We start from the raw sequence: 7,908 nt of genomic DNA, 5'->3' as shown, positions 1-7,908 counted from the left end.
GGGAAGCACAGGCAGGCAGATTTCTGTTAAGTTTGAGGCCAGCCTTGCCTACAGAGCAAGTTATAGGACAGCCAGTGCTACACAGAGAAACAAAAATAATAATAAGAGCTGGGTGTGGTGGCGGCACAGATCTTTAATCCCAGCACTCTGGAGGCTGTGAGTTCAAGGCCATCCTTGTCTACAAAGTGAGTCCAGGACAGCCAAGATAACATAGAGAAACCCTGTCTCAGAAAACCAAAACAAAACAAAACAAAATTAAAAAAAAAAAAAACAAAAATAATAATAATAAATAAAAAATAAATAAGCTGGGCAAGGTGGCTCACACTTGTAATACCAGCACTTGGGGAGGCAGAGGCAGGGGGATCACTGTGAGTTCGGGGCCAGCCTAGTCTACAAAGCAAGTCAAGGACAGCCAAGGCTACACGTAGAAACCCTGTCTCAAAAAAAAAAAAAAAAAAAAAAGCACAAGTTGTTTGTTTTCCGTCTTTAGATTTTTGGTTTGTTTACTTTTTTGAAACAGGGTTTTATGTAGCCCAGGCTGGCTTTGAACTCCTGAGTCTCTTGCCTCTGCCCTCTGAGTGCTTGGCTCGTAGGCATATGACCCCACGTGTGGAACTGAGGATGGAATGCAGACTTGATAAGCACTCCACCAACCGAGCTACAACAGCCCCAGCCCATCCCTCCTGTACAGTAATTCTGCACAGAAGCTCTGTTGGGAATTGCAAAAAAGACAGGCTGTAGGGGCCAGCCTTCTGTACTCATAAAGGACAACAGAGGCTCCTTCAGAGTTTTCCAGAGCCAGAGTGGGATGCGTTCAGTGGGAGAGTGGGCCCTGTGGCCTTGCCCCCCTCACCAAACACACCCAGACGGCAACAGCTCCTGAGTGCCCGGTGTTTAGACTGCCCGGCTCCCTCCCCTGTGGCTAGATGGCCCCTTGGGGCAGCCAGCCCTGGCTGGCTGGGATCTGTCTGGAGGACTGGCACCCTGGGCTGTGTGCCAGAAAACCAGCCACAAACCGATGAGCCACAGAAAGTGAAAACATGACACTGTGGAATGCTGTGCAGATGTGAGGGGCTGGGATTAGCTCCCCGAGGTGAGTTCAGAGGTCGGAGAGACCAGAGCTTGGACTGTGCCTGCAGGGAAGGAGGGGGCAACTGGGATTCATTCACAGCTCAGAGCGGAATATACCTGACACTATTCCCCAGAGGCTTAGAAACAATGGCTAGACACCCACTGCGGTGGACATTCTAGGGAAATGGCCGGAAGTCTGACCTAACTGTCAGGACAGTGCCTTCTGCGCTACAACTTCACACTGCTGTGATCATCAACCTCTCTCCCAAGTCTCAGTTCACACGCCTGTTAAATGGGAATGCCATGACATGCCTCTACTGTAAGCTTGCGCCGAGGATCAGATAAGATGACTGACACTTCTCCACGGTATAAATGTCAGGTCCTTTCCAGCATGTTGTATGTATGTATGCAAATGTCATCCTCACACTAACCCAGGGAAGGGATTTTTGGTTTGTTTGTTTGTTTCTGTTGTTTCTCTGTGTAGCCTTGGCTGTCCTGGACTCGGTTTGTGATTTTTTTTCTGTTTTTTTTTTTTTTTTTTTTTTTTAATAGCCTCACTTTCAAGGTGATAAAATAGCAGCTCAGAGAGGCTAAGTAACTTGCCCCCAATCACACAACTAATACGTGGTAGAGACAAGGCTGAACTTCCAATGGAGACCATTGTTCATGAATTGGCTATTGCCTACCTCCCCATGAATTACAATCACTTTCTTGCACCCAAGAAATACCCTCTCTCTATCAGCTGCCAGCAGCACAACTGCACTTTAACAGCTTTATTGGGTTATATTTTGCACATTCTGATTACATTCTGGCTATTAGGGACTCTTTCTGACACCAAGTCTAAAACCCCTCAATCAGGCCTCTCTTGTCTGTGGTTTCTGGTGTGACTCCCCAGAGTTTGTCAAGCACCGGGCTTCTCCCTTGCATCTGTAGAGTCTCGAAGAGATTTGCAGTAACAGCCCAGCCTGCCTAGCGTGCGGCTAGCTTCCTTCCTGTCTGCTGGTGACTCAGCCATTAGCCTAAATGATGGGATCATGGGATTGACAAGCCTCTGACAGACCCCAGAACCACTCACTGCAGGTCTGGAGCAGCTGCTTCCATGCCAGAGCCCAGCAGCTACATAAATAAATGACACAATTTGCAGGGTGCAGCATAAAATAAAGACGTAGGGTGTACTAGTGCCATCCATTTCTGTTGCTGTAATAAAACACCATGACCAGAACGCAACTTGGGGGTGGGGATGGGGGAGGGGGATGGTTTATTTGGCGCACACACCCTCGTTATACGGGGGTCAGAGCTGCAGGCAGGAGCTCAGGCGGAACCAGAGAGGCTCCAGTTAGGTTGTCTCTGCGTCCTGGGTGACTTGAGAAGGGGGCAAGGCTCGGCTTTTTAGCGACTTCATGTGTGTTCCCCCCAAGTAGGATGCACTACTACCTGTAGCCCCAATAGCTTAGGGCGCTTGGTACGCTTGCTTTGGGGAGGTAGGAATTTTACAATCACTGCCAGCCACAGTAGGCCATGTGCCATTGAGAGAGAGAAAGAAGCCTAAAGACTCTCTAGCACAGTGGTTCTCAATGTTTCTTACAGCTGCAACGCTTTAATTATAGTTCCTCATGTTGGGGAGACCTCCTTGTGACTACTTCCCAACTGCAATTGTGCTACTGTTAGGAATTGTAATATAAATATCTGTGTTTTCCCGATGATCTTAAGTGACCCCTGTGAAAGGGTCATTTCACCTCCAAAGGGGTCGTGACCCACAGGTTGAGAACTGATCAGGAGCTTTAGTCCAAACTCCACCCTCTGCAAATGTACGGGCCCCCGAGTAGGTCCTGCATCTTTCGTGCATCTCATCCCATTTGCAGCCCATCCCACGAAGTGCCCACTAGAAGCTGAGTCTAGAAAGTACAAAACAAGCCGGGCAGTGGTGGCGCACGCCTTTAACCCCAGCACTTGGGAGGCAGAGGCAGGCGGATCTCTGTGAGTTTGAAGCCAGCCTGGTCTATGAAGTGAGTCCAGGACAGCCAAGGCTACACAGAGAAACCCTGTCTCAATCCCCTCCTCCATAATACAAAAGAAAAGAAACATTAGACTCCAAGAAAGCTAAAGGCTGGCTGGACTCTGGCCTCCTACATAGTCCCTACATGCAGTGGCTGGGCCTTAACCTGCTCTTCAGTCTGGTCTTTTTTCTTTTGTTATTTTGAACAGGGTCTTAAATTTGTATCCCCAAATGGCAGGGAACTCACCTTATAGGCCCTGAATCTGTAGCAATCCTCCTGCCTCTGCCTCCTGAGTGCTGAGATGTGTGCCAGGTATATGCCACCTCACCCAGCTTCAGCCTGGTTTCTATAGGCTCCTGAGCCGCATTCCACTGGGGCACCAACTCTGAAGCCTGGAAATTTGTCTGCTTTGCCCAGAATCCTTCTGAGGCCCTAAAAGTGTTCCTTTCTTCTCACAGAGTCAGGGTCACTGGCAGGGGCAGCCTAGGCTCAGCTCCAGGCCTGCCACATACTCACTATGACTTTGGGCAAACTATATGAGCCCCAATTTCCTCATCTGCAAAATGGGTTCCATGTTGCCTAGCCTTCCTCATAGAACTCGCTTCCAGGAGGTCCCTGCACACAGAAGGCAATTAGGTCACCGTTCTTACCTAGCCCTCAGCAGCTTCACGACCACAGCTTGCTGCCACTGATGTCTGGAACCTGCTGGGGCCTCAGGGAACCTGATCAGAGGTCGTCAGTGGGTGGCGAGCAGGGGCAGCTGCTATTCCTGGAGTGATGGAACCCAGCTGGTTTCAGGTTCCCTCAGGGAACCGTGACCTAGGCAGCTGGCTAATCAGGTGAGCAGCGTATCTGACCTCAGCCTGTTTTCCTGGGCTCTCCACGTGGCCACGCTGACAGGAAGGACTTGGAGCACAGAGTGAGCTGCAGAGCCACATCCTTCTGCAGCTGACCTTAGCCTTTACCTTTACCTCATGTTCCCCAGAGTCTAGTCAATGCTCAGAGATGACGTGTGTGCTGTTTGGTTCCTAACATCCGAATGGAAGGAAGAAGACAGGACTAAATCCTAATCCCAACTGCCTTACTCACGGGGTCTGTTGTGTTTCTAGAAGCTACTTTCTGCTAAGCCTCAGTGTAGGCGGACCTTTGGCAACTTTATTGGGTTCTTTTTCCTCTCTCCTTCCACCACTCCTTCCAACCCTCCAACACTAGGCAGGAGAGAAAGAAGGTTAGAGGGGAAAGGGGGTGTCAACATTGCTAGACTGGATTAGGTTTGTTGAGTGTCTTGGGCATGTTTGCTTTTCGTTGTCAGGATATCTCCAACCGCCAACCAGCAATCCAGCAAACATCAGTAGGGAGAGCAGTAGGGGCCGCCTCGCTCGGGGACTCTAGAATTTATATACCCTCTGAAGAGGTCCCAGAATTCCAAATGTAAACTACCTGCAGCTGGCAAAAATCACACCCCAGCTAGAGCACGAGGCAAATCACAGTCAGCTGCTGTGGACAATCTGAAGCAGCCTCATGTCCCACAGCTGGGATTAAAACCAAAATGTAGTCTCATAATGTTTCTGTTTTTGTTTTTTGTTGTTGTTGTTGTTGTTTTTGAGACAGGGTCTCTCTGTGTTAGCCTTGGCTGTCCTGGACTTGCTTTGTAGACCAGACTGGCCTCAAACTCACAGTGATCTGCCTCCTCTGCCTCCTGAGTGTTGGGATTAAAGGCGTGCACCACCACGTCCGGCACATTTCTGTGTTTTTTGTTTGTTTGTTTGTTTGGTTGGTTGGTTGGTTGGTTTGGTTTGGTTTGGTCTGGTCTGGTTTTTCGAGATAGGGTCTCTCTGGGTAGCCTTGGTTGTCCTGGACTTGCTTTGAAGACCAGGCTGGCCTTGAACTCACAACAATCCGCCTGCCTCTGCCTCCCAAGTGCTGGAATTAAAGGTATGCACCACCATGCCTGGTGATCATTTCTGTGTTTTTAAAGAGACCAAAATCCTCACTATGCCTCAGTTTCCCTGCCTGAAAAAAAAATGGCAGGAATGAAAGTTTCCTTGGAGGGTTGCTGAGAGGACTAGACTAGTTGGCGCTCAAACAGTGGTCATGATGGAGACCATGAGCTCCTATGTGACAAATGTGTCTCTGTGTCCCCAGCATCCAGTCCCAGTGCTGGCTGAATGAGTAATGAGTAACAGAGGGAAGCACTGAGCTGAGGTTTACTCATGTGTCTCTTGTTAAAACTTAGTTCCCAGAGTGCTGCTGTTGGGGGGTAGTGGAGCCTTTGAGAGGAGGGGGCTTGAGGGAGAACTTTAGGCCACAGTGGGGTGAGGAATGAGGTAAGTTTTTTGCATGTGTATATATATGCGGGATGTGCATGTATTTGCCTTCATGTTTACATGTGTGTTCAAGTGGAACCCAGAGTTTGATAGCAAGCGTCTTCTTTGACCACTCTCCACCTTATATGCTGGGGCAGGTATCTCACTTGTACCCCAGAGTTTGCTGATGTGGGCCAGTCTAACTAGTCTGCTTGTTCTGGGGATCCCGTTTCCACCGCCCAAACTGTGGGATTGTAGGGAGGCCACCACACCTGCCTGGCTTTATATGACCTCTAGTTCTCATGTTTGTACAGTGAGTGCTTACCCATGAGCCATCCTTCCAGCCTCGCTCCCCCTTGTCACTTTGTTCTTTCATTCATTCTTTGTTTTTCATGACAGGATTTCTCTGTGTAGTCTTGGCTGTCCTGGAACTTTCTCTGTAGATCAGGCTGGCCTCGAACTCAGGGATCTGCAGGGATTAAAAGGCGTGGGCCACCACTTCCTGGTCCCCTTGGTAGTTCTTAAGGATGTTTTTACATACCTGGGGGAGGGGGTGTAATCCTAGTGCTGTAGGAATTTCACTAATTCGGGGCTAGCCTTGGCAATATAGTAAGCTTCGATGCCAGCTATGGTGTTTGAATGAAATGGTCCCAATATCTGAATCCTTGGTCCACAGTTGGCTGTTTGGGCAGGAGTAGGAAGTGTGACCCTGTTGGAGGAGGCATGTTACTGGGAACTGATTGTGCAGCCTACATCCTGCTTAAGAGATGTTCTCAGCTGTTTCTGCTGCTGTACCTTGCTCTGCCATTGTGGACTCTAATTTAACCCTTTGAAACTCTAGGCCCAATTAAATGCCTTTTTTTAAAAATTTAATTTGTGTGCGTTGGTGTGAGGTTGTCAGATCTTGGAGTTACACACAGCTGTGAGCTGCCATGTGGGTGCTGGGAATTGAACCCAGGTCCTTTGGAAGAGCAGGCAGTGCACTTAACCACTGAACCATCTCTCCAGCCCTAAATGCCTTCTTTTATAAGCTGCCTTATAAAAAGTGTTTTATCAGCCAGGCAGTGGTGGTGCATGCCTTTAATCCCAGCAGATGTAGGTGGAAACGCTGACTTTGAGGCCAGCCTGGTCTACAGAGTGAGTTCCAGGACAGCTAAGGACATAGAGAAATGCTGTCTTGAAAAAACAAAACAAAAGCTGGGCGTGGTGGTGCATGCCTTTAATCTCAGCACTGGGGAAGCAGAGGCAGGTGGATCGCTGTGAGTTCGAGGCCAGCCTGGTCTACAAAGTGAGTCCAGGATGGTCAAGGCTACACAGAGAAACCCTGTCTCGAAAAACCAAAAAAAAAGAAAAAAGAAAGAAAAAACAAACAAACAAACAAACAAAAAGGCAAACCAAACCACCACCAACAACAACAAAAAAACCCCAAAAACCTGATGCAGTAGCTTGGGCTATTTGGTGAGTCCCTGCCTCAAAACAAAAACAAAACATAAAATAATGAAAAAAGAATTGTGGCCATGAGCCAGCTGAGCATTTGCTGCATAAGCCTGGCCCCTGAGTTCCGTCCTGGGAACCCATGTAAAGGCTGAAAGGACCAGGTCCACGAAGTTGTTCTCTGACCTCTAAGTGAGCCTTGTGGCACTCACACCTGCCTACACACACACTATGCAGGCAGAGACACAGGAATAAATAAATGAATAAATATTTTTTAAAAGAAGAAAAGGAGAGCTGGGTGTGGTGGCACACCTTTCATCCCAGCACTCGGGAGGCAGAGGCAGGTGGATCGCTGTGAGTTGGAGGCCAGCCTGGTCTACAAAGTGAGTCCAGGACAGCCTATGGCTACACAGAGGAACCCTGTCTCAAAAAACCAAAAAGAAGAAGAAAGGACGGACAGAAGGAAGGAAGGAAGAGGAGGAGGAGGAGAAGGAAGAGGAGGATATAACAAAGGCAGCAAGCCTCACCCTTCCCATGCACTCTGTGTGGACTTGAGATCAGTCTCCTGTTTGTTCCTACAGGTACTGCAGGCACTTTGCCTCTGCCCTGAGGTGACGCAGCTAAGGGCTGACCTTATCATAGTCTTTTCCATGACACTTAGATTTTGAGCTTACAGAACTGTTAGCTAAATCAACCTGTTTTTGTTTTTGCCTTGTTGTTGGTTTTTTGTTTTGTTTTGTTTTGGTTTTGAGACAGGGTTTCTCTGTGTTGCCCTGGCTGTCCTGGAACTCACTCAGTAGACCAGGCTGGCCTCAAACTCAGAGATGCAACTGCCTCTGCCTCCAGAGTGCTGGGATTAAAGGTGTGCATTACCATGCCTGCCTCCCTCTTTTCTTTTTTTAAGATTTATTTATTTATTATTATTATACAGTGTTCTGCCTGCATGTACACCTGCACACCAGAAGAGGGCTTCAGATCACATTATACATGGTTGTGAGCCACCATGTGGTTGCTGGGAATTGAACTCATGACCTTCGGAAGAGCAGGCGGAGCTCCTAACCTCTGAGCCATCTCTCCAGCCTTTTTTTGTTTTTTGTTTT

The sequence above is a fragment of the Acomys russatus genome, chromosome 29, assembly GCF_903995435.1.
Source record: "Acomys russatus chromosome 29, mAcoRus1.1, whole genome shotgun sequence".
In the NCBI taxonomy this organism is placed as follows: domain Eukaryota; kingdom Metazoa; phylum Chordata; class Mammalia; order Rodentia; family Muridae; genus Acomys; species Acomys russatus.
This window is presented reverse-complemented; position numbering follows the sequence as displayed.